Source organism: Eptesicus fuscus, chromosome 1, assembly GCF_027574615.1.
Source record: "Eptesicus fuscus isolate TK198812 chromosome 1, DD_ASM_mEF_20220401, whole genome shotgun sequence".
NCBI lineage: Eukaryota > Metazoa > Chordata > Mammalia > Chiroptera > Vespertilionidae > Eptesicus > Eptesicus fuscus.
The window spans coordinates 112990591-113017244 of NC_072473.1; the positions used below are offsets into that span (position 1 = coordinate 112990591).

Genomic DNA, 26654 nt, shown 5'->3' on the forward strand with positions numbered 1-26654 from the left:
CATGAGACTGGAAGAACCATGTAAAAGGATTTTGACAAAAACTTTCCACATCTCTGTTTATTCTTTTGAATCCATAAAACGACCTTAAAAAAAGCATTCGGGCCACCTAAGAAAGAATGCACTTTCTGGCCAGAGCACGCAGGATTCTTTTGCCCAACAGGTTAAAGGGAGCAGAGCTGGCACAGTGGGAATGGCCCTGGTGCCCTATGAGGAGACCGGGGGAATGGGGTTGCCGAAATTCCATAAGCCTCTTGCCACCTTCTCCTTTGCAAACCACACCATCCAGATCCACCAGGACTGGAGGCAACTGGGAATCACAGCCGTGATTTGGGATATGGTGAGCAAATCTTGAGGGGCCTCTGAAAACATCTGCAATTGATTATAAGACTGGTCTTTATTTAAAAAGAAATAAAAGAACAGCTTTGTTGAGATATAACCCATATACTGTACATGTCACCTAAAGTGTACAATGAACTGGTTTTTTAAATTCAGAGTGGTACAACCATCACCATGCTCAATTTTTAAATATCTTCATGACCCATCCCCTCCAAAAAAAACTTCTACCCACTGGAATCACTTTCCTGATCATCTTCCCCAAAATAGATTGCACTTTAAAGGTGGGTAAAGGAAAGTTGAGGGAAGTTAAAACACTGCACAAAGGATATTGTAAGATGACAAAGCCCAAAGTGAAGATCATGTGTTTTCTTTAAAAATATATATATTTTTAAAATTTCAGAAAGGGAGAGGGAGAGAGAGATAGAAACATCAATGATAAGAATCACTGATCAGCCGAAACCGGTTTGGCTCAGTGGATAGAGCGTCAGTCTGCGGACTGGAAGGTCCCAGGTTCGATTCCGGTTAAGGGCATGTACATTGGTTGCTGGCACATATCCCGGTGGGGGGTGTGCAGGAAGCAGCTGGTCGATGTTTCTCTCTCATCGATGTTTCTAGCTCTCTATCCCTCTCCCTTCCTCTCTGTGAAAAATCAATAAAATATATTTTTAAAAAAAAAAAGAATCACTGATCAGCTGCCGCCCACAGGCCCCCTACTGGGGATTGAGCCCGAAACCCAGGCATGTGTGCGTGTGCCCCTGATCAGAATCAAACCTGGACTCTTCAGTCCACAGGCCGATGCTCTCTCCATTAAGCCAAACTGACCAGGGCCATGTGTTTTCTTCAAGTTCTGCGTGGTTGTAATGGTCCCCAAATCTATACTAATAAAAGGGTAATATGCTAATTAGAGTGGTTGTCTTCCGGACATCTTTCCAGACAAAGCCGCAGTGGCTACAAAGGCCAAGGCTCAGGCAGCCATAACCAGCTGCAGTGGCAGCAGCATTGGGGTTATGGGGGTGGTGCCTCCAGAGGGAGGCCAGACTGGGGGCCAAGGCACAGGCAGTTTGGGGTGATCAGGCTGATAGGGGAGGGCAAGGTAGGGGCAATCAGGCTGGCAGGAGATCAAGGTAGGGGCGAGCAGGCAGGCAGGCAGTGGGGTTAGGGACAATCAGGCAGGCAGGCAGGTGAGTGGTTAGGAGCCAGCGGTTCCGGATTGTGAGAGGGATGTCCGACTGCTGGAAGTTGGACATCCCCTGAGGGGTCCCAGATTGAAGAGGGTGCAGATTGGGCTGAGGGGCACCCCCCCCCCCCCCCCCAGTGCACGAATTTCGTGCACCGGGCCTCTAGTCCTATATAATAAAGAGCTAATATGCTAATTAGACCCGATGGTGGAATGACCTTCCAGAACAACAAGTGGGTGGGAGGCAGGGCTGCAAGGCAGCTGGATCTGCGAGGGCTGCAAGGTCTGAGGCAGCCGGAGTTGCGAGGGCCTACTCTTGCACGAATTTTGTGTATCGGGCCTCTAGTACAATATAATCTTGAATGTAAACTATAATTGAAAAATAAATTCTTTTTAAAATCACCCCCTGAGCCTCTGTTCCCTTACCTACAAAGTGGGAAAGTAACAATGTTAACCACACTATTAAATCCAATGATGAATGCAAAGTGTTTGCAACATAGTATGCATTCAGCAAATATCAGCTATGATTATTAATCAATGAAATTTAAAAGAAGTTTAAATATGAGTATTGAGATACCAAGAGTAATTATTTTGAGGTATACCCCAGAATAAACTAGCTTGGCATTTGAGTGTACACATTGTCCTTTAGTGCAAGTTTGGGCTTTAAAACTTAAAATTCACACCAAACATTTATGGAACCCTAGGACTTCACTAAATACTGATAGGAAATGATTTGTTTGTGTAGGTCTCTCTCACTGCTGACAATCTCCACCTCCATGCCTCAATGATGTATTCATCATAGCAACAGTGAAGTGGCACAATCTTGGGTCTGGCAAAGAGTTTGCTTCATGGCCAAAGATCTGCCAGCAAACATTGCCACCCCAAAACACATCCTCAAATAAACCCAGATCCTACTCTCCTCCCACACACCCCAATATCAAGATTAATTTGGCTTTCGAACAAGGAAAAAATCCTTTACCTTTTTCTCAAAACTATCAAACTCACAAAATAAAACTCTTAATCTATAAAAATAAAACCCGGTCTCATAACTCCAAATGGAGGGTGACATATCTAGGACAGGACCACTGACAGGGTAGCTCTGACAATTCCACCTCTTTGGAAGTGTGAGGAAATTGTAGGGAGAAACTACAGAACCTCAAAAGGGTTTGTACTACTACCTAGGACAAAGAGGTAGAATTAAACTTAGAGAAAATCCAATCTTTTGAAAGCCACTATGTACACAACAGTAAATTCCACAGCTTATTATTCTAAAAGTAAAGTAAGTAGATATAAGATAAATTAAAATGATACTGGTGTTTTAAATGAAGGATGCAAGTTTATTTGAAGCCATTTTTTTAAGATTTCAAAAACGTTATAATATTTTCAGAACTTTGTATGGTCTTTGATAAGAGTGCGCCCTCTAGTGATTATAGCAACAACTTACAAATGAACAGGTACCTTAAATCTAATACACTAACTTGAGTAATTTCAACTTTTCCTGTAAAGTTGAAAAAAAGAAAACCCAGCGAACTCACCTCAAGGTTTGAAGTCCCTTTCAGAGAAGATCTTTTAGTGTCTTCCCGTGTTTGTTTTATATATAATTAGAGGCCCAGTGCACGAAATTCGTGCACTTGGGGAGGTCCCTCAGCCCAGCCTGCACCCTCTCACAGTCCGGGAGCCCTCATGGGATGTCTGAATGACAGCTTAGGACCTCTCCTCATGGGGAGCGGGCCTAAGCTGGCAGTCAGACATCCTTAGTGCTGCTGTGGAGGTGGGAGAGGCTCCCGCCACCGCTGCTGCGCTCACCATCCATGAGCCCTAATCAGGGCTTCTGGCTGAGCAGTGCTCTCCCTGTGAAAGTGCACTGACCACCAGGGGGCAGCTCCTGTGTTGAGCGTCTACCCTCTGGTGGTCAGTGCGTGTCATAGCAACCAGTCGTTCTGCTGTTCAGTTGATTTGCATATTAGCCTTTTATTATATAGGATGTTCAAAGTTTTTAGCTATACTTAATAAGAGGAATAGGGAAAAGTATATCTATTCTATCTTTCCAGTAGTAGAAATTAGTATTTAGAAGTAAGGTGCTATTGTAAAACACACACACACACACACACACACACACACACACACACACAGAAAAACCTAAAGCAGGTGCACTAACTTTGGGATTGAGTGATGGTTGGAGGCTAAAAAAGTGGCAAGAAAACTATTAGCGAAGGCTGGAAAATGGTTGAATAAACCGTAGTAGAAGCTGTAAAAAGTGACGAGGAAACTGCAATAGAAGACTGGAAAATTGGCATTCCATGTCGTGACTCACAAAACTGTCACATGCAATAACTTGGAATATGGAAAATAATGTACCTAATGAACTTATGTATGTGGCAAAGAAGAACGTCTGGTCATGCAGAATGTTGATAGTGCCATTTGACTTTTAGCTGCACTTCATAATGTACAGAAGAGAGAGGTACTCAGCAGAATATGCAAGCAGAATTTTTGAGGAAATATAGAGGATCCAGAATTTTCTAGATCAGATAATAAAACTGTTTCACATCTCTAGTTTTCCAAGCCAGAAAAAATTAAGAGTGTAACTGTACTAAGATCATTTGTGAAAACACCAGAAAGATATCACTGTTGAAGAGGCCCTTTTAGATAGACAAAGGACATTGTCCCACAACCCTTGGTATGCTACCCAAAGTAGAGAAGCCCATATCAACAAGAGTTATGGGTATAACTTTAGTCCAATGTAGTGGACTCAATAAGATTCATATAAAACCCACAAAGTTTTTGAGAGATGAACTAGCAAAACACCTTAAAATTGACCTAAGAAGAACTGAGATTGTTCAATTTGCAAATTTTCCCTGAGCCCCCAGATTTCTGTAGGCAGGGAGCAGGCTGAGAAAGCCACTCAGCTGCAAACACAGGCCATTTCTTATAGAAAAGAATGGCCTATAGGGCCAACTCAAGAATCCAGAGGATGGAAATAAGACCTATGGATAACAAGGGACAAGGAAACCACTCTCAGGGAGAAGAATCAGGATCTAATCAACAATTTCTCTGCTGCAATAATAGGGAGGGGTCCTATTTCCAGGTGGATTCCAAAGTTGTTATGGGCCAATGCCTCTTTTGTACCTCCATTTTCAAATGGAAGTGTTTATTACAGTTATCCTGTGCCTGTATCACCATTATACTGTATATTGCAGAGTGGTGCAGATAACTTGTATGGAAAATTCTATTTTTCCAAAGATGGCCACACCAATATATAGAGCATCCCACATGCTGTTCAATGTGACATTAATAGCCCTCCATCAAGAAGATGGCATTTATGATCCTTCCCTCCTTCCCCTTTGAACCTGGATGGACTTTTGTAACTGCCTCAACCAATAAAATGGGGGGAGATGCTGCTGCATGATTTGTGAAGCTAGGTCATAAATGACAACATAGCTCCTCTCTCTCTCTCTCTCTCTCTCTCTCTCTCTCTCTCTCTCTCTCTCTCTCTCTCTCTCTCTCTTCCCTCCTTCTCTCCTCTTATCCTTGGACTGCAGATACTATGTTGTGAGGAGTCCCAGTTAACTTAGTGGCTCCAAAACAATTTTGTGTTGTTTTAAGCCACTAAGTATGGGGTAACTTGTTACAATAGATAACTAATGCAAATTATTTGAGTCCATAGTTTTCTGAAATAACAAGAAGCTACCTCTGGATATGATTTTGGATGACAAAATCTTGGACTTTGAGCTGATTCTGTATCTGGATAAAACGTTTGGGGTGATAAAAAGGTAAGTATATTTTGCATATAGAAGAAATATAAATCATAGGTGATAGCCAAAACCGGTTTGGCTCAGTGGATAGAGCGTCGGCCTGTGGACTGAAAGGTCCCAGGTTCGATTCCGGTCGGGGGCATGTACCTTGGTTGTGGGCACATCCCCGGTGGGGGGTGTGCTGGGGGCAGCTGGTCGATGTTTCTCTCTCATCGATGTTTCTAGCTTTCTATCCCTCTCCCTTCCTCTCTGTAAAAAATCAATAAAATATTTTAAAAAAAATCATAGGTAACAGAGTGTAGACTGTGCTATATTGTTATATTACTCACCTCCAGTGAACAACACCTCTCTGTATCCATGCCCTTGGTTAATTATCTCCAATATTGACTCTGGGTTTGACCATGTGACTTTATTTGACCAATGTGATGCAAACAAAATCTTGAATGTACTTCCACTTTGGAGCTTGCCCTTTCTTGCCCTAAGATCACTCTGTGAAGAAGCATGGTTTTAACTCATAGAAAATGCAAGTCTCATGGAGAGTCCAAATATCACAGCCATTCCAGGTGAGGCCCCAGAATTAGCCAAGCAAAAAAGGGGCAGAGTCATGCAAGGCAGAGGGGACAGCATAAGCAATGAACAGAGCCATGAACCAGCAGGCTGTGTTCAGAGGACCAAGTAAAAACAGTTCTATCTTGCCCAGCCAGTGTGCTCAGTGGTTGAACATAGACCTATGAACCATGAAGTTGCACAATTAAATTCCAAGTCAAGGCTCATGACCGGGTTGAGGGTTCAATCCCCAGTGGGTGAGGTGCAGGAGGCAGCCATCAATGATTATTCTCTCTCATCATTGATGTTTCTACCTCTCTCTCCCTCTCCCCTCTCTGAAATCAATAAGAGAATATACACTGAGTGGCCAGATTATTATGATCTCTGAGTGTATAATAATCTGGCCACTCAGTGTATATATATATATTAGAGGCCCGGTGCGTGAATTCGTGCATGGGTGGGGTCCAGCCAGCCTGGCCAGGGGGAGGGGACATGGGCAGTTGGCCGGCCTGCCTGCTGGTCAAACTCCTGGTCAAGGAGACAATTTGCATATTAGCCTTTTATTATATAGTATATACACTGAGTGGCCAGATTATTATGCATTCAGAGATCATAATAATCTGGCCACTCAGTATATATATATATATATATATATATATATATATATATATATATATATATTAAAAGCAGTTCTATATTACTGTAGGGTCAAGTTTTTGAGGTGGTATAGCAATAGTGTCTTGGAGATGTAGACAGGAACCAAGTCACAAAGATATTTTTTGCTTTGTTTTCATTCTTCCTGGAGGTCATTGGAGGTTTCAAGCAGGGAAGTGACATGATCAGTTTGCAGTTTAAAAAGATCACTTTGGTGGCAATATGAAAGGTGGATTGGAGAGGAGAAAATTTTAAGGAAGTTATTAGAAAGCTGTAATATTACTGTGGACAAGAATTGATGAATGGCTTATCAGAACAGTGGTAGAATAAATTATAAGGAAGAGAGAGACGTGGGAAATACTTAAAAGGTCAAAAGAGTAGGATTTAAAAAAAAAGAGTAGGATTTAGGGATTGACTGAATGTCAAGCTTGCAGGGGAAAGAGGCATCTAGGAGCATTCTCTGGTTTCTGGCTTGGGTAGAAGTGGTACCTGTCACTGAGAAGAAATACAGGAAAAATAATGAGGCTGTTGTTTTGTTTTGTTTCAGTGCGGGGAAGTTCAGTTGAGTTTTGAGTATTCAAATTCAGTTGATTTCAGTTGTTTGCCAGACAACCATACAGAGTTGTTTGACTAGCATTAGAGTATATCACCAGGCTACAATATTAAATACAGGAGCCATAATCATACATACTGAATCAAAACAACAACACATGTAAGAGTCAGGGTATTGATTAACAATACAGTTATGGGGGGTCCATTAACTTGGATTCAAATATCAGCTCTGTCACATATTAGCCATTGCCATTGTGAGTAAATTCTTTGACTAGAGAGATAAAGTAAATCCTGGGATGCTCTGAGGATTTAATGAGGTGGTTAGCATAGCATCTGAAATTAAGTTCTCCATAAATGGTAGGTATTGTTACTAAATGGCTAAAAGATAACAAAGATGTGAGCCAAAAACTTGGAGACAACAAATGGCAAACAAACATATGAAAAGATACTTAAAATCACTAATCATCAGAGAAATACAAATCAAAACCACAATGAGATATCACTTGACACCCATTAGGAGAACTACTATCCAAAAAAATCAATAAACAAAAACAACATAAAATAAGTGTTGTCGGGATGTGGATGTTGCAACCACTATGGAAAACAGTATAAAGATTCCTCAAAAAAAATATATTCCTCAAAAAGTTAAAAATAAAATTACCATATGATCTAGCAACAACACTTCTGGGTATATATCCAAAAAAATTTAGTAGAATCTTGAAGAGATATTTTCACATCCATGTTCATAGCAGCACTATTCATAATAGTGAAGAGGTAGAAGCAGATTAAATGTCTATGATGGTTGAATGGGTAAAGAGAATGTGGTATATACATATTATTCAGAACCTTATAAAGGGAAGAAATCTTAACACATGTTACATGAATGAACCTTGAGGACATTATGCTAAATGCAATAAGCCAATCACAATAAGACAAGTACTATACATCTTATATAAGGTATCTAAAGTACTAAAGTTCACAGAAACAGAAAGTAGAATGGTGATTACCAGGGGCTGAAGGAAAGGGAGAAAAGAAGAGTTGTTTTATGGGTATAGAGTTTAATTTTTTCAGGATGAAAAAGTTCTGGAAATCTGTTGCACAACAACAATGTGAATATAATTAACACTACTGAACTGTACACTTAAAAGTGGTTAAGACAGAAATTTTATGTTCTGTAGTTTTTAGCACAATAAATAGATGCATTAAAAACAAGGAGACAAAGTGCAAATGAAATCAAACAACCAATGGGTTCCAGCTGCTTATCCCTAGTTGAGCCAGTTAAGACATGGGAAGAGACAGGGTTGAATCACATACCATATTTTTTCGTGTATAAGACATCCCCCCCACACACTTTTCCAACCCAAAATTAAGAAATCAATATTTTAAACATAAAACAGAACACATTTTTATTTAGTAACTAGAGGCCCAGTGCATGGATTCATGCACCGGTGGGGTTCCTTGGCCTGGCCTGCAGGGATCGGGCCGAAACCAGCAGTCTGACATCCCCTGAGGGATCCCGGAGTGCTAGAGGGCACTCTGCAAAGTTGTTGTCACTGGGCAGCTCCTGCATTGAGCGTCTGCCCCCTGGTGATCAGTGTGCATCATAGCTACTGGCCAGTCAGCCAGTCGCTTAGGCTTTTATATATATAGATTACCGCAGGTAATGTTTACATACCAGTACTATGATATTATGCAGCATATCACTTGATTCAGCCTCTGTTGCATTACTGCTCTCTTCTTTATCACTAATAGTTCCAGACATATCAATTTCTTCAATTTCTATTGTATCACTGCTGTCTTCTGAGTCACTGTCTATATATGTGAGATCATCCTCATAAACTGGTGGCATTTTCTGAGCTAACTTTGTTCATGTTCTCATGGCCAACCCTTCTCTCCTCATTAAATTGAAGCACCATTTGGCCTTTCCTGTAAAATCACAATGTTCATTTTGCTTGCAAACATTCTTGCCTGACATTGAATAAGCTTTGTTAACATACATAAGCCACTCTGGTGCTGCTCCATAATCCAAGTCTTAAGCCTCTGCTCCAAGTTTGCCCATTTTTCTGGTTTTCCTCTTAAGGCCTTCTTCTTTTTTGGCATCTTAAAGAGTTGTTCTTCCTGTTTTCTCCACTGTATGATCATACACTCAGTGGGAGAAGGTCCAAATTGTCTTTCTGCAGCTCTTTTCCATGCTCTTTTGCATAGCTGATTACATTCAGTTTGAATTTTGCAGAGTAAGACAATTGCTTACTGGTATTTATCTTTTTATTTTTTGACATCTTTATGGGCTCAGAACTCTCCGGTCCCTGTTGCATCTGCATACTCTCCACCTCCACCTTCAATTACGGCATCAGCTGACATCAGTAACAATAAGGCTCATGATTGGAGGAAGCCTATTTGACAAGGAATGGACAGCTACTCCCTCCTCTGCTGACTTCCCTATTTAAGATGCCCCTTGATTTTCAGTCTAATGATTTTAGAAAAAAAAATAGCATCTTATACACAGAAAAAATACGGTATATTGGTTTATTCCAATAATGCTGGCAGCATGGGAGAGCAGCAGGTCATCCACAAAAGTCTGCTCTGCACAACCTCCCCCCTATAAACCAGATGCTTACATGGGGTAGAAGGACAAAGATTATATGGGGAAGTAAGCAAAAGGAATATGAATGGGGATGCAGACTAAAAAGGGTATAATGGTTACAGATTACAGGCAATGCAAGCTGGAGGTTTGCAAAGGGCCGAGGGTTTGCAAAGGGGCTGGGGCCTCCAGTTTCCACAATAAGATTGTTAATCTTTTCATAATAGGCAGCTCCAGGATGAGGAGGATGTGCTGTATTTCCGGGTGACCGCCTAGGTCCCACGAACAACTAACTCCAAACCAGGTTAGAATGTGCTTTCTTTAATCAAAACAAAACAATCACAATTAATAGAGCATAGTTAACCTTTCTTATAATTCATAGCTAATCCCCAATGTTCCATTTCTATCCCTAACACAAATTTCAGGTGCTGTCCCAGAACTTAATGTATTTACAGTCTAGTGACCTCCTAGGCAGCAGACTGTTTTTTACTCATTGTTGTACCCTCACACCCAGTGTCTGCCATACAGCAAGCACTCAATAAATGTCGGCTAATCTAATGTGAAGATAGAAAGAAAGGAATCAAAGAAAGGTAAAGGTAGGGAGAGGAAGGTAGACAGATGAAGAGTTCAAGACAAAACAGAGCAAGACATGGGAAGAAAAGTATTGAGCCCTGGAAAAAACAATGTGTCCTAAGTGGGACCTGGAGGGTGGTATGGGGAGGAGAAGGGAGGGGAGGGTCACAGTGTCTATAAAGGGGGCAGATGTGGAAAGCCAGCTTTCTGTCCCTTGTACAAACTACCACAATTACTCGTGGACATGTGATGAACAGAATCATAGCTCCTTAAGAGCCAGGAAGAATTAGAATTACAGCTAGATACCATTAGCAAAGCTTGATACATTCTGGTTTAGTTTAAATAAGGTATGTCAGTTTCAGAAAGAAATGGACTCTCAGCTGTGGCCCTGACACCAGGCCCTTTAGACCACTTTTCTAACTCCCAGGTACTTAAATCTTGGAGCTTGGGTACTACGCACGCGCTGAAGGTTCAGGCTTCGTGGATAGTTCCTCTCACTCTCCCCTCCCTAGAGGTGGGGTACCAGTTGGGTAGACGCAGATCGATGACGTCAGAGGGCCGCGCTTGGCAGGCCGCAAGAGGGGCGCGGCCTAAATGATGCGTTTCCGTGGCGACCACCGTCTTGGTGTCTCAAACTTGAACAATGCCTAGAATGGTAAAGATGTGCGTGAAAAGGAGAAAAGACTACGGCTTGCTGCACAGCCCCCGGCCTACTGGAGGCTGATGGCAAGCCATGGATCTGTACTTCAGCAACTGCCATAAGGCTGCCGAAGCCTCCGCCACCAAGGCGGCCGCCAGCAGCCTAACTCATGACACTGAGGTGTGTGGCCTCGTTAGTGGCGGCTAGTCCCTGGTCCTCTCCTCAGGCTCTTGGGCGGAGAGTCGGGAAGGTGGGCTGACGGAAGGGGCGGAGACCTCAGAAGTGGGTGGACTGTGGGAAGGGCGGGTCCTTGAGGACTCAGCTTCGGATTCCCAGGTCCAGGGCAGCCAGGGACTGTTTCTCTGGCCCTGACTAGCCATGGGCGGGGCCAAGAGAGAGAGCTGGTGAACCCGGAAAGCTGGGAGGTCTTCCCGGGTGTCCGCAGGGCGGGTTCTGTCAATCCAGAGTGTGTGATTCTTTGGTTTAACTAAAAGACTAGTTCAAGAAAAAAAGACAGAATTTCTAATTGTATCCGACAGATCTGGGGCGGGGGGGTGGGGGGAGAGAACCATTGCAGGGTAGAAACATCTATCTCATCTATTAGATCTGCTTCTTGAGGTCAAGCTGCCTGTTCTCCCGGGAAGCAATAATATATTTTACACTATAAATGTAAGTGACAAGATAAACTAAGTTTTAATGGTTCTTATGTGATTTTTTTTACCCTTTTCAGCTGGATATTAAACTTGAAAACAATTTTGTGGTTTTGCTTTGAGTCATCTTCAATTTCACATACCAAGTGAAATTAAATTAGTTGAAGTGTTTAATGTCTGAACCTAATTTTAATGGTAGAAAGCCCCATGATACGCCTCAGCCACCCAGTTCAGCCTTACCTCTAACCCAGAGCCTTAGCTCAAAAGGTTGGGGTCTTTCTACCTATCCACACATACCATGCTAATTCCTACTTCTGTACCTTAGTACATCTAGCATGCGCTCTCCATTTCTCCTTCCTGACCTTCAATTTGAGCAATCTTTCAAGAGCTACTATATGAAGTCTTTCCCAGGTGTCACCCTCCCCCCCCCCCCAATTATCTTTCCTTAGAATTTACATTGCTGTTGGTCTACACTCAGCACTGAATCAGTACTGTTAGTAATTCACTGTGCTTCACTCACATTGTACACATTTTAAGTCCTCTGTCTTAATACTCCCCACCCTGTCCTTAGCTAGCCCAAACCTGAAAGAGGTTTAGAACTTTCTGGTTGATGTGTGCTTTGATCACAATAAGAAAAAGGTTCTACAGGAATAATTATGACATCTTTACCCTTCCACTGTCTAGGGCAGTGATGGGCAACCTTTTGAGCTTGGTGTGTCAAACTTCGCCAAAAAACTGAGCATAACTCAGGTAGTGTGTCACTTTGAGGAAAAAACATTATTTTGCGATATTTATAGTTTAAATAACATAAATGTATAATTGTTACATATAATTGTATTTTAATAAACCAAAAACTAAATATTTAGTGCTGACACGCGTGTCATAGGTTCGCCATCACTGGTCTAGGGTGTCATCAAGTATGAGTAGGGGCTGCTTGGTATTTCTGATACTTGCCTAATACATATGATTTTTTAAGTTTTATTGCTGGGAAACAATATAATTTCTTTTGAAAACCAACATGTTTACTAAGTATATGCCAACCTCACATAAATTGAGTCACACTCCCACAAATTAGCTTTCCTAAAACATACTCAGAACCTATTTCACTACTAGTAATAACACTCCTTTTTAGTTTGTAACTGGAGCCCTATCTGTTGGTTGCTTCCTCAAATATCTTCAGTTGCCATATTTCTATTCTGTGATTCTGTTATTCACTTGTTAGCTACTTCTTTCCAGATTTTTCTATGCTTAATTATACTCTCTATACTTTATTATTTTGATTACCCCCAAGTTTATGCATTTTATCTTAACCAGGCACTACTTCAGCTTCTCTGAAGACTAACTTTCTGGGATCCTTCTTTGTCTTTTAGCAAGATCTCCTCAAGGAAGTAAGACTTTATATTTACACCTTTCATTTTTTTAAATATTTTGTTTTACCCTAAAGCTATGATTTATCTAATGTCACAGGTACATAACAGCACAGTTCAGACGAAAAATCACAGTCTCCTGGCCAAACTCCTTCACCTGGCCCCTCCTGCTCTCCGAATTGCAGACCGCTTTAGTAGAACACTACAGAAATGGGAATTTAAAGGTCTTTAAAGTCCAGCTAGTGCAGATCAGTGGTTGAGCATCAACCTATGAGCCAGGAGGTGACAGTTCAATTCCTGGTCAGGTTCAATTCTTGGTCTGGTTGCAGGCTCGATCCCCAGTGTGAGACGTGAAGGAGGCAGCAGATCAATGATTCTTTCTCATCATTGATGTTTCAATATCTCCCTCTCCTTTCCTGTCTGAAATCAACAAAATATATTTAAATAAAAAATAAAGGTCTTTCACATTGTTTTGAATGCAAGTGGAAGAAAAATTATCATATTCTACCATCTTGTATTACTATACTTGGTTAGCAACTGTTCACAAACTCCATAAATTTGTTTTATTGTAAAGTTAATAAATATTTTTCCAATTAATATAAACATTTTGCTTTCAAGGAAAGATAAAATATTAAGTGAAAAGGAAATTTGCATGCTTTTTTAAAGTATATTTTTATTGATTTGAGAGAGGGAGAGATAGAAGCATCAATGATGAGAGAGAATCATCCATCAGCTGCCTCCTGCAGGCACCCTGCTGGGGATTGAGCCTGCAACCTTGGCATGTGCCCTGACCAGAAATCGAACTATGACCTTTTGGTTCATAGGTCGAAACTCAAACACTGAGCCACACCAGCCAGGCGATCCATTTGCATACTTTTAAAAAACTACCCTATAACAGGTAGTGATGATATAATAGAGTCACTCTTCAGTTCAGGAAAACCAATTATTTTAATTGATGCAAGACAGCTTACCCTGCCCTTAACACATGAATTTGTTCTTTCTTGATAGGTCAGTAGCCCAGGTTTGGTCAACATATGCCTGTCAATGACAAAAGTAAACATAAAAGAAGCAATAATCAATCCACTATAATTGCAGCATTGTTTTGCCATCACTGATGATTGTTTCTCTTCTAGAAAAGGTATGGGCTTCCTGTCTAATTTTACTGTAAATTAAATCATTGCCCAGAAGGATGTCTTTCTTTACCTTTTTTAAGGAAACATTGCTTGTCAGGGAATACAGCTTCCTGATATAAGTAGGTCCCTTGGGAGAGACGAGGATGTCATCAATAAAGTGGTCAGAAACTTACAAAGGAAGCTTTTAAATGGAAAAAGAAAACTAGAACACTATAGTGCCTTTCAGTCTGCCCCTCTGCCCACATATGAAGTATTCTATCTACTTTGTAAAGTAGTTTTAGGGCCACACCTCAGTGTTCAGGAATTGGACTGAAGTTGAGGTTATGACCTCCAGCCTAAAGACAGCTCTGGTAGAGAAGAGAGGAAGAGAAAGGCAGTAAGATTTATTCCAATCAGTCCATTGTATGCATTCCCTCACTTCAGATGCTTCTTGCATGTTTTATTTTCAGTGAACAGCCTAATCATTTCCGCCAATTGAGGTTCAAAATGTAATTTCATTCATTTAATGTAAATAGGTTGAAGCCTACTTCCTGTTAACCAGCAAAAACCTAGGGACTTATTTCTAAATTAAACTAATGTTCCCATGTAAACTTTTTTGTTTGGTAACAGCAAAATATAAAGACCAAATGATTTGAGTATGTAAATACATACACACATTTATTTACATATTTTCTCTCAGCTTTATTGTAGTGCCTCTCCTATAGCTCTAAAAGTTTACCTATCAAGGAATATTTCCTATATCCTTTGAGAAGACTAGAGACAAAATGGAAACCTTGCAGAATACAGCTTGAGAAAATAAATTATTTGGGGGTGTTGAATGTTATTATTATTATTATTATTATTATTATAATTATTATTTAACTAGAGGCCCGGTACACGAAATTCGTGCATGGGGGGGGTGTCCCTCAGCCCAGCCTGCACCCTCTCCAATCTGGGACCCCTCCAGGGATGTCCGACTGCCAGTAGGATCAGGCCTAAACGGGCAGTCGGACATCCCTCTCACAATCCAGGACTCCTGGCTCCCAACTGCTTGCCTGCCTGCCTTCTTGATTGCCCCTAACTGCTTCTGCCTGCCAGCCTGATCACCCCTGACCACTCCCCTTCCAGCCTGATTGATGCCTAACTGCTCCCCTGCTAGCCCAATTGCCCCTAACTGCCCTCCCCTGCCAGCCTGGTCACTCCTAACTGCCCTCCCCTGCCAGCCTGGTCCCCCCCAACTGCTCTCCCCTGCAGGCCTGGTCCCCCCCCAACTGCCCTCCCCTGCTGACCCAGTCACCCCTAATTGCCCTCCCCTGCCAGCCTCATCGCCCCTAACTACTCTCCCCTGCTGGTCTGGTCCCCCCACCCACAAACTGCCCACCCCTGCAGGCCTGGGTCCCCCCCAACTGCCCTTCCCTGCAGGCCCAGTCGCCCCCAACTTCCCTCCTCTGCTGGCCTGGTCACCCCTAACTGCCCTCCCCTGCAGGCTTGATTGCCCCCAACTGCCCCCCCCACTGGCCATCTTGTGGTGGCCATCTTGTGTCCACATGGGAGCAGCCATCTTTGACCACATGGGGCAGCCATCTTGTGTGTTGGAGTGACAGTCAATTTGCATATTACTCTTTTATTAGATAGGATAGAGGCCTGGTACACGGGTGGGGGCTGGCTGGTTTGTCCTGAAGGGTGTCCTGGATCAGGATGGGGGTTCCCTTGGGGCATGGGGTGGCCTGGGCTAGGGAGCTGTGGTGGTTTGCAGGCCGGCCACGCCCCCCAGCAACCCAAGAGGAGGCCAGGGCTGACTGGAAGCAGGTAACTGGGATTTATTTGTCTTCTATAATTGAAACTTTGTAGCCTTGAGCGGAGGCCAGGGCCGGCCAGGGCGGGCCTCCTTCTCACTCCAGCTCCGTGGCCACTGCCATATTTGTTGGGATTTATTTATCATTTATAATAGAAACTTTGTAGCCTTGAGCAGAGGCCAGGGCAGGTGGGGAGCTTGGCTTCCTCCATCGCCGGGGGAAACTCAAGCCTCCTGCTTGCTCCAGCTCCATGGCTGCTGCCATCTTAGTTGGGTTAATTTGCATACTCGCTCTGATTGGCTGATGGGCGTAGCAGAGTGATGGTCAATTTGCATGTTTCTCTTTTATTAGATAGGATACTAGTGATCCAGTGCATTAAATTCATGCACATTAAAAGGGAATTAATTAGAGGAAATATTTTAATATTGCTACTTGCCTTTTCTCTATAATAGAAGTGTCAGAAATGAAAGAAAATTAGTAAAATGTATATGAAAATCTTCCTCCTGTCAGAGTCTGGGGCGCGCCATGGGAACCAGAATCAAGTCCCCACCCACCCACGTGTGCCTCGAAATCATGCAAGACCCATACCTGGCCAGCCCCACCCCCATTGGGATAGATCCAGACCCAGCCGACCCCACCCCTGTCAAGCCCCGCTGGGTGGGGGCATGACCTCAGGTCGCCTGGTCTGGCACCGGGGCGGGGGACACAGCCTGAAGTCACCAGGCACAGGCCAGGGGGTGCGGCCTGAGGTCCCCCATCATGCCCCGCTGGGCAGGGGGCGCAGCCTCAAGTCTCCCAGCCTGGCGATGTGGTGGGTTGCACGGCCTAAGGTCCCCCAGCCTGGGCCAAGGCAGGAGGCACACCTTGAGGTCCCCGTCAAGCCCCACTGGGAGGGGGGCGTGGCCTCAGGTCCCCAGGCCTGGTGCCAGGGCAGGGGGTATACCCTGAGGTCTCCCATATAGCCCCATTGGGCTGGGGGCATGGCCTGAGGTCCCCTGTCAAGCCCCGCTGAGTGGAGGGTGCAGCCTGAGAGCCCCCGTCAAGCCCTGCCAAGCAGGGGGTGTGGCCTGAGGTCCCCTGTCAAACTCCACCAGGTGGGGGGCACAGCCTCAGGTCCCCTGACCCGGCCCAGCACCATGCAGCCTCAGATCCCTGCTGATTGCTTGTTAAGGCTCGTTATGGGAACTCGGCCTCTGCTGTGGGCGCAGCCATCTTGTATTACGGGATCCCCACCTCTGCTGTGGGCACAGCCATTTTTGTTATGGCGTGATGGTCAATTTGCATATTCCTTTTTTATTAGATAGGATATTGTTTTATTGAATTCAGAGAGGAAGGGAGGGGGAGAGAGAGAAACATCAATGATGAGAGCGAATCATTGATTGGCTGCCTCTTGCATGCCCCACACTGAGGATCAAACCCACAACCTGGACAGGAATTGAACCATGACCTCCTGGTTCATAGGTTGGCACTCAATTATAGAGCCACACCAGCTGGGCTTGAACTTCATTATTATATTGGTGTTTAAATAACAAATTCATAGGGAATAGTCAATTCTTCATTATGATGTGAATCATATTACTGAAAAAATACCATTATTATTTATATAGAAATTTCTTGGTGGTATAGAGATACTGCCTTCCAAATTGTTACCAAAATGTGTTTTTGTTACCCTTGATTCCAAAATCATTACTAAATAAATGTTCTTATGACTTTCTGGAAAGTTTTATGATTATTACAACTTTCTATTTATGAGAGAGGTTTTTTGTTTGTTTGTTTTTATAGGTTGTATATACCTTGAATGAATTTGAATGAGTCCAGGCACTATCTGACCAGTTTAAAATTAGACTGAAAGAAACTATATAAAAGAACACATAAATTAAATACTTAAATTTGTTTTGGGGGACTGTAAAAAAAGTTTTTATGTAGGATTTGGAAGAAAAAGTTGGTCCTCTGAAGAATATTTTCTTATAGTATTCTAGAAAAATTAAGGTAACAAATTAAATAAGATCTCCGGAAAGCTATAAGAGATAAAAATAAGACCTTTGCCTTTCATTTCCAGAGAGAAATTTTCACTTGTCTAGAATGGAGCCCCTGGAGTCTAAATGCAAGTTGACAAAATAATCATTTGTAAAGTACAGGAAGTTTACCTAGGCTTAAACATAAGAAATCATATCAAAAGATAGGTTTATTTCTGGCCAATATAAAAACTTTAATTCTTTTTTTCTCTTAGAAAATAATTATAAAACAAGTAAACAAATTTTTGAAGACAAGAGAGCCCATAAAAATGCACGGTTCCATGAATGGCTTTTACAGGAAAGAACACAAGCAATTCCAGACCAAAAACTATTAATATAGAACAGGTACAATCCAAGTTAATGCGCATTTTGGGGATATATTGTGAACCCCAGAAAGTTGTGAAAGTACTAGAAAGAATTGAAATCAAGATGAAAACAATTAGACACTCTTTAACTTCCTATAGTCTTCACCCTGGAGAGAAAGGAAAGGGAATGAAGAGGTAAATGGGATTGGAAACCTTGGTTCCAAGGCTATGGAGGAGAGTTTCTTCCTGAGTAATTAGGGTCACTAGGAGCCCAAGAGGTAAGCTGATATTTGAAGAAGAAATCCAATGTACAAATTCCTGAGCTTGGAAAACACAAACCAATAGTAGCAAACCAGAGAGGGGGGAAGTATCTTTAGCATGTTTCAACCTTATGTTTAAGGAAATTACTGCAAGGTCAAAAAGGGAGAATTGCTATAAATGTATGCTAACATAAACAGGTGTTTTCCCCAACCAACTGTATATGTTCATAGAGCTATTGCCCACACATAGTCAATGTTACCATTCAGAGGCCAAACCCAGGCCTCAGGAGGCAAAGGAATGAGTTATAGTTCTTTCTCTTTCTCCTTTATCAGCGGTAAAGGCCAGTTCTCCATCACCTGACTCTTATATTCCATGGATTCATGTCATATGCCAGAATACATACTGATCCTCTGGAGTCTCAGCCTGGTAGTCTGCAGACCTATCCTATATAATAAAGAGGTAATATGCAAATTAACCCTCACTCCATCACAAGATGGCTGCACCCACAGCGGAGGTAGGGTTCCCATAACACAAGATGGCTGCGCCCACAGCAGAGGTGGGGTTCCCATAATGAGTGATCAGCAGGGACCTGAGGTTGCATGATGCCGGGCCAGGGCAGGGGACCTGAGGTCGCACCCCCCGCCCAGTGGGGCTTGACAGGGGACCTCAGGCTGCAACCCCCGCCCAGCGGGGCTTGACTGGAGACCTCAAGGCATGTGCCCCAGACTGGGCAGGGGACCTCAGGCTGTGCCCTTCACCCTGGGCTGGGGGACCTCAGGCCACACCCCTCACCCCAGCGCCGGGCCAGGGGACCTCAGGCCGTGCCCCCCAACCTTAGGCCATGCCCCCCCACCTGGTGGGGCTTGACGGGGGACCTCAGGCTGCGCCCCCCACCTGCGGGGCTTGACAGGGGACCTCAGGCCATGCCCCCTGCCTGGCGTGGCTTGACAGGGGACCTCAAGGCACACGCCCCACCCCTGGGGCTGGACTGGGGGACCTCAGGCCGCACCCTTTGCCCCCGGCTGGGAGACCTGAGGGTGTGCCAGGGGACCTGAGGCTGTGCCCCCCTGCCCAGCAGGGTTTGATGGGGGTGGGGCCGGCAAGGTCTGGGTCTCACACAATTTCGAGGCACGCATGGGTGGGCAGGGACTTGACTCTGGGTCCCACGGTGTGCCCCAGACTCTGACAGGAGGAAGATTTTCATATACATTTTACTAATTTTCTTTTATCTCTGACACTTCTATTATAGAGAAAGGGCAAATAGCAATATTAAAATATTTCCTCTAATTAATTCCCTTTTAATGTGCATGAATTTTGTGCACCGGGCCACTAGTTTATACATAAAAGGGTGTTCAAGGAATTGGAAATTACAGAGAGGCCAGTATCCACATATTTTTAAAGGAAATTCAAATCTACTTGTTTTTTGAAGTCAATCTTTTTTTTCAGGGCTTTATCAATTTTTATTAACAGGAATTATTCTACATATAGAGATATTTTATATACACATTTACATGTGTATGAATATTTATGGAAAATTTCAATTGCCTATATTATCTTTATGAAATAGACTTCTCCATGAGTATCGATTATTATTCACATATATAAGATCTAAACACATACAAATGTCAACCTACTTTTTTATACTATAATTTCTATTAAGAAAAAATAGGTAGATATTCAAAGCAACCTGGGAAGTTTATTAGATTAAACTAATATATCTTCCTTAACTGTATTTTTAAGCATTTTTCTATTCAGTGTGGCTTTTCAGAATTGGTTAAAGAGATTATAAATTAACCTTTAATAATTTAATGCTCAGTTTCTATTATTTCATGATTAGCCTTCAAGGAACATCATTTCAATGTTCCTTTGTTAATGGAAACACTGATGGTGACAGTTATTGACTATTGTATCAAACATTGGCTCTGACTTTTAGTAGAGTCCATTGACTGAGCTTTTTTGTAATAATACTTAAGGGACAAATACTTGCTTTGACTTGAATATCAGAGAGAAGTTTAAAACAGTACAGAATTCAGTTGCTAGTTTTTAGCCACCTTAGTTCTTTATATTTCTTAGTGTTAGAAGAAGGTAGAAGTTCCTAGAATGTCGGCACCAGAATTTTCTTTTAAGAATACAAACTTTTTGATATGGAAAGGACTCAATATATTTCTTGCATTGCTTGCATTAACATAAGTTATAGCAGCATCTTGTAATTTTTCAGTTTTGATTCTACTTTACTCTCAGTTTATTTTTATCTTACTGAACAGTTCTTTGAGAAGGTAAACATTAGAAAGATTGTGAATCATTAGTATAGTTTTATCAGATTTTTTGAAAATCAGAAATTATTTTGTCTTCATTAGAATGGCTTATATCCATCATATGGCAAAAGTTGCTAGCTACAATTTAACCATTTCTATTGATGTTCAAAAATTTATTTTTATTGTTGAAAATATTACAGATGTCCTCCTTTATCCCCCATTGACCCTCTCTACCCTGCTCCTGCCCCCACCCCTAGGCCTTCACTGCACTATTGTGTCCATGGGTTATGAATATATTCTTTGGTTAATCTCTTCATGCCCTATGCCTCCCCCCTTCCTCAGTGTGTTCCATGCTTCCATGTCTCTGGATATATTTTGTTGACCAGTTTATTTTGTTCACATACTGTATTTTCCGGCGTATAAGACGACTGGGTGTATAAGATTTTCCTTGGTTAAAAAGTCGTCTTATACGCCGGAAAATACAGTACATGTTGCTAATAATATGGTCTCAATACATACATCAAAAGAATTATAAGGTACCGTATTTTCCAGCATATAAAATTACTTTTTAACCCAGGAAAATCTTATATGCCCAGTCGTCTTATAGGCTGGAAAATATGGTAAGTGAGATCCTGTAATACTTGTCTTCTCTGACTGGCTTATTTCACTTAGCATAATACTCTCCAGGTCCATCCATGCTGTCTCAAAGGGTAGGAGATCCTTCTTTTTTACTGATTCATAGTATTCCATGGTATAAATGTACCACAGCTTTCTTATCCACTCCTCTACTAATGGGTACTTGGGTTGTTTCCAGATCTTAGCTATTGTATATTATGCTGGTATGAACATAGGGGTACATAGATTCTTTCTCATTGGTGTTTTGGGATTCTTAGGATATATTCCCAGAAGTGGAACCATTGGGTCAAATGGCAGTTCCATTTTTAATTTTTCAAGTAAACTACATACTGTTTTCCATGGTGGCTCTACCAGTCTTCATTCACACCAGCAGTGTACTAGGGTTCCCTTTTCTTCACATCCTTGCCAGCACTTGTTTGTTCATTTGTTGATGGTAGCCATTCTGAAGGGTGAGAGGAGACACCTCATTGTCATTTTAATTTGCATCTCTCTGATGATTAGTGACATTGAGCATTTTTTCATATGTCTCTTGGCCATCTGTATGACCTCTTTGGAGAAGTATCTATTTAGGTCCTTTACCCATTTTTTAAATTTATTTGCCTTCCTTTTGTTGAGTTGCATGAGTTCTTTATATATTTTGGAAATTAGCCCCTTATCAGATGTATAATTGGCAAATATGTTCTCCCATACAGTGGGATACCTTTTCATTTTGTTGATGGTTTTTTGTTTTGCTTTGTTTTTGCTTTGTAGAAGCTTTTTATTTTGATGTAGTCCCATTTGTTTATTTTTTTCTTTGTTTCCCTTGCCCTAAGAGATATATCTACAAACATATTGCTACAGGAGATGTCTGAGATTTTGCTACCTATGGTTTCTTCTATGATTTCCATGTTTTCATGGCATTTTAAAGTCTTTTATCCATTTTTAGTTTATTTTTGTGTATGGTATAAGTGGGTGGTCTTGTTTCATTTTTTTTTGCATGTACCTGTACAATTTTCACAGCATCATTTATTGAAGAGATTGTCTTTACTCCATTGTATGCTCTTGCCTCCTTTTTCAAATATTAATTGAGCAAAATGGCTTGGGTCGATTTCTGGGTTCTCTGTTCTGCTCCATTGATCTATATGCCTGTTCTTGTGCCAGCACCATGCTGTTTTGATTACAATGGCTTTGTAGTATAGTTTCATATCAGGTATTGTGATTCCTCCTATTTTGTTCTTCTTTCTCAAGATTGCTGCAGCTATTCGAGGTCTTTTTTGGTTCCATATAAATTTTTGGAGTATTTGTTCTAGGTCTGTGAAATATGCCATTGGTATTTTATTAGGGATTGCATTGAATCTATAGATTGATTTGGATAGTATGGATATTTTAATGATGTTAATTCTACCAATCCATGAACATGGTATATTCTTCCATTTGTTTGTATTTTCCTCTATTTCTTTTTTTCAGTGTCCTGTAGTTTTCTGAGTACCTCTTTGGCTAAGTTTATTCTGAGGTATCTTATTTTTTGTAGTTGCAATGGTAATGGGATTGTTATTGTTTTCATTTCTCTTTCTGGCTCAGTGTAAAGGTGGCAGGCTAGTTCCCATTAGTCAGTCAGACTGAACTGTCATTTCTTATAAAATGGGAATACAAGGAAATAGCCTTAACAGAAAACAGGACTGACTGGAATTATAGTCCTAATTTGGCAACTCAGAATAAACACAATGTTTACAATCCCGCAGCTCTTTTTCATAGATATTCATTATCATCCTACCTAATAAAATGGTAATATGTAAATTACCATCACTCTGCTATGCCCATGATTGGGCCAGTGGGAGGCGCAGGGGGCAGGACACGGGGTGGCTGGGGTAGCCGATTGGGCCAGCGGGACACTGAGCTCATGTCGCCAGTGCCATGGCTGTGCTGCGGAACAGAAGGGGCCTCTGGGGCAGCGAGCTCACGTCCCACCGTGGACCATCAAAAGCAGGGGAGCTGGGTGCCTGTCTGCTCCTGGTGCACCAGCGGACAGGCACCCAGCTCCCCCGTGATCGAAAGCGAAAGCGTGTAGGGGACCCTACACGTGCATGATTCAATCATGCACTGGGCCTCTAGTAGTATTATATGGGTCCAAAATGGCCAGTTAGAATATCAGCTAAACCAGCCACTTTAGAGATTGAAATCCTCAAACTTAAGCTTCCACAATAGTATTGTTTTTATTTAGCAGTCTTCCACAACATTGGACTACAAGATTTTTAGAGTTCATTTGTTTCTTATTTCACTTTCATTACATTTTCTTAACACTTTCCCAATTACATTCTCAGGACATATCCAGTTTCCTTCTTATACTACACTTGTCCTAAACCCAGTCTTCATGCTGCTACTTCTGTGAACTAGGTTCTCTTTAGTCCCATATTTGGGATCCAAATGTATTTAAATAACGGGCACTTGAAATGCCAAATACTGTCCTTGGTACAGTGCATCTATTGAAAATGTACTTAGTTCTGTTTACTGATCTTAGGGCACAAAAGCATAGAGATGGTCTTGCCAGGAGATGAAGTTACACTGAACCAGCCTCACGTTCTCATTTAATACCAAAGTCCCTCAGTATAAATGAGCCTCTTGCACTGGTGTGCACTCACGCTAGGGATATGATATAGCCATGGCTTACAAACTGAGCAAAATTTTATAGAACCAACCTACCTAGAGCATAAGCCTAGGAATATGTTTTCCTTAGCATTATTTTCCAACCCATTGAACTATGTCTCAGAGCTGATGAATACATTGAAGAGTACTTTTGTGTGTGTTTTAAATACTGAGATTGTCATAGACACTGATGAAATATCCTTGGTCCTTATTCTCTTGGACCAGATGAAGGTCCTTTCCAGTTCTAAAATGTCCTTTTCTCTCTGGATTCCCAAAATTATATAGGTCCTTACTTAATAGTCTTCTTTTATATATAAGTGTTTCTTTGGCATAAGATCTGTGTGTCTAAACTGTAGAACATTACCCCAATTCATTACCTCTTAGTCATCTGCAGAAGTATCCATCAGTTCTTTTTGAATACTTGATTTCTTCTTTTATATCCTTTAGCAGAACTTTATTTCTTTATATCCCAGATGAAGTTGGAAGAGAATAACTAATTCAAACCACTTACCTCTGTAAGCAGACATAGATGGATCAGCCAAGACAGATGTTTTGTGGGTATCTGGATAACAGTGCCATCCATCCCCAGGATGTGGATGGCAGTTGCAAACAGAGTAGTAAATCAGTTCAGGGAACCCAGACAACTCCCAGGGTATTCCTCAGTCAGGACTCCACAACCAGGGCTACATTTGCTATTTTGAGATACTAAGGCTTCCCAACACACCAGACCCATGTCTATTAAAGGCTTATACAGTGACATATTCCAAAGCCATGTAGAATGACTTGTGATTTATTTTGAACCACTGTTAACCTCCATCATCACAGATAATCAAAATTATTGTTTCCATTTCCTACATAAATTCTTGTTTCATTTTGTTTTGCACAAAAGATACTACTTTAAGGCAGCATTTATCTGAAAATCTGGTTTCCAGTGTTATAAAGAGATGTAAGATTGATAACTCAAATTAATTTAAAGGTTCTCTGGCATCATCAAAGACTACAAAAATGGGGAAAGTCATTCATGTAACTATAACTGCCTTTTCCTTGATCTATCTTTAACACTACAAAAACGGAAAGTGACATTTGATTAGAGAGGTGAGGATAAATTAAGATTTACTCTTTGAAGCTCCCTTTGGAAAATATGTTCAAAGGATTAGGGTATGGCTAGGTGAGAATTGAACATTCAAAGTCCTTCACACTTTTGGCTATTATTCATATTTAAAAATCCAGATCAGCAATACCTTATCTTTTTTCATGAAAATATCTGTATTTTCTGCTTTGTAATTAGTTCCCTACTAAGAAGTTTAGAAAAACATGTTATTGTGTCTAAATCTGTTAAAAAAAAACTTTCAAGATAAATGATGAAACAGAATGTAAATAATTTGTGTACTTTGAATTTCTTGGCAAGTAAAAAATAGTTTGACGCCCTGACCGGTTTGGCTCCGTGGATAGAGTGTCGGCCTGCAGACTGAATGGTCCCAGGTTCGATTCCAGACAAAGGCATGTACCTTGGTTGCAGGCACATCCCCAGTGGGGGTGTGCAGGAGGCAGCTGATAGATGTTTCTCTCTCATCAATGTTTCTGGCTCTCTATCCCTCTCTCTTCCTCTCTGTAAAGAATCAGTAAAATATATATATTTTTAAAAATAGTTTGAAACAAAAGAAAGAACCTTAGTCAGATTCTCTTCTTTGGACTGGAGTGATATTTTTGAATGCAAAAAAAAAATTATAGAAATGAGTAAATATTGCTTGTTTTTATTTCTTCTTTTATACATATCACTCATATATAAGTAAATGGCATTTGAAAAGTAAATGTACTAAATTGAAACTAGAAACTATATGAAAATTATCTTGTTACAGTAAAACTACAGGAAAAATGAGGCAATTGTTTTTAATATTCATTGTCTCTTCAATTCCAGACTGCTAGCAGGAATTCACTTCAGAATTTAATAAAGCCTGATATCAGCAAAGTGGAACTTTAAAAAGATGGCCAAAGCAAAACAATCTTATTCAGTTGGTAACTCATGATATTAATAAAGAAATTTCAGAAAATAAAGAAGAGAACTTAACTTCTGATGAAAATGGAGTTGTTTTACAAGAGGTCATAAAAGAAGAGTCTCCAGAAGACCCATTAGAAGATCAAGTAAAAGAAGATGTGAAGCCCATTGAATGCACGGTGGCTTTTCCCAAGCTACTGATGTGCAAGAGCAGTCTGAAAAATATTTTGTCACTAGGAAAATGTTGTCATCCCAAATTCAGTGTAACTACAACAAATACTGAAGAATCACCAACTCAATGGACAGCATGTGAGGAGACACAAATGAGAAGAATTATGCCTAAGGCTAATGTGAGTACCTCAAAATCCTTGACTGACACAGACTCTTGCTTTTAGGAGAAAAAGACACAACTAAGTGTAAGTGAAAAATATGATTATCAGTGAATGGTTTTCTATGGAAAGAGTAGAGAGTTTTATAAACTTATTCCAATTAATATATGTTGGGTAGGTTTACAGATGTGAGTACATGAAACAGAGTTTATCCTTGTATTATTATTTATTGACTAGAGGCCCAGTGCACGAAATTTGTGCATGGGGGGGTGTCCCTCAGCCCAGCCTGCACCCTCTTCAATCTGGGACCCCTCGAGGGATGTCCAACTGCCCCTTTAGGCCCGATGCCACCGTTTAGTCCTTCTCACAATCCAGGACTGCTGGCTCCCAACTGCTCGCCTGCCTGCCTTCCTGATTGCCCCTAACCGCTTCTGCCTGCCAGCCTGATCACCCCCTAACCACTCCCCTGCCAGCCTGATTGATGTCTAACTGCTCCCCT

At 41.5% G+C, this 26654-nt stretch overlaps 1 long non-coding RNA gene across 1 annotated transcript; it reads left to right on the forward strand.

Moving 5' to 3' along the window:
* Nucleotides 1-12157: 12157 nt before the first annotated feature.
* Nucleotides 12158-26226, forward strand: LOC129147178 (uncharacterized). Its single transcript, XR_008554507.1, has 4 exons — nucleotides 12158-12211; nucleotides 12776-12849; nucleotides 13837-13966; nucleotides 25749-26226. It is a non-coding gene; the product is annotated as an uncharacterized LOC129147178 (long non-coding RNA).
* The last annotated feature ends 428 nt before the right edge of the window (nucleotides 26227-26654 follow it).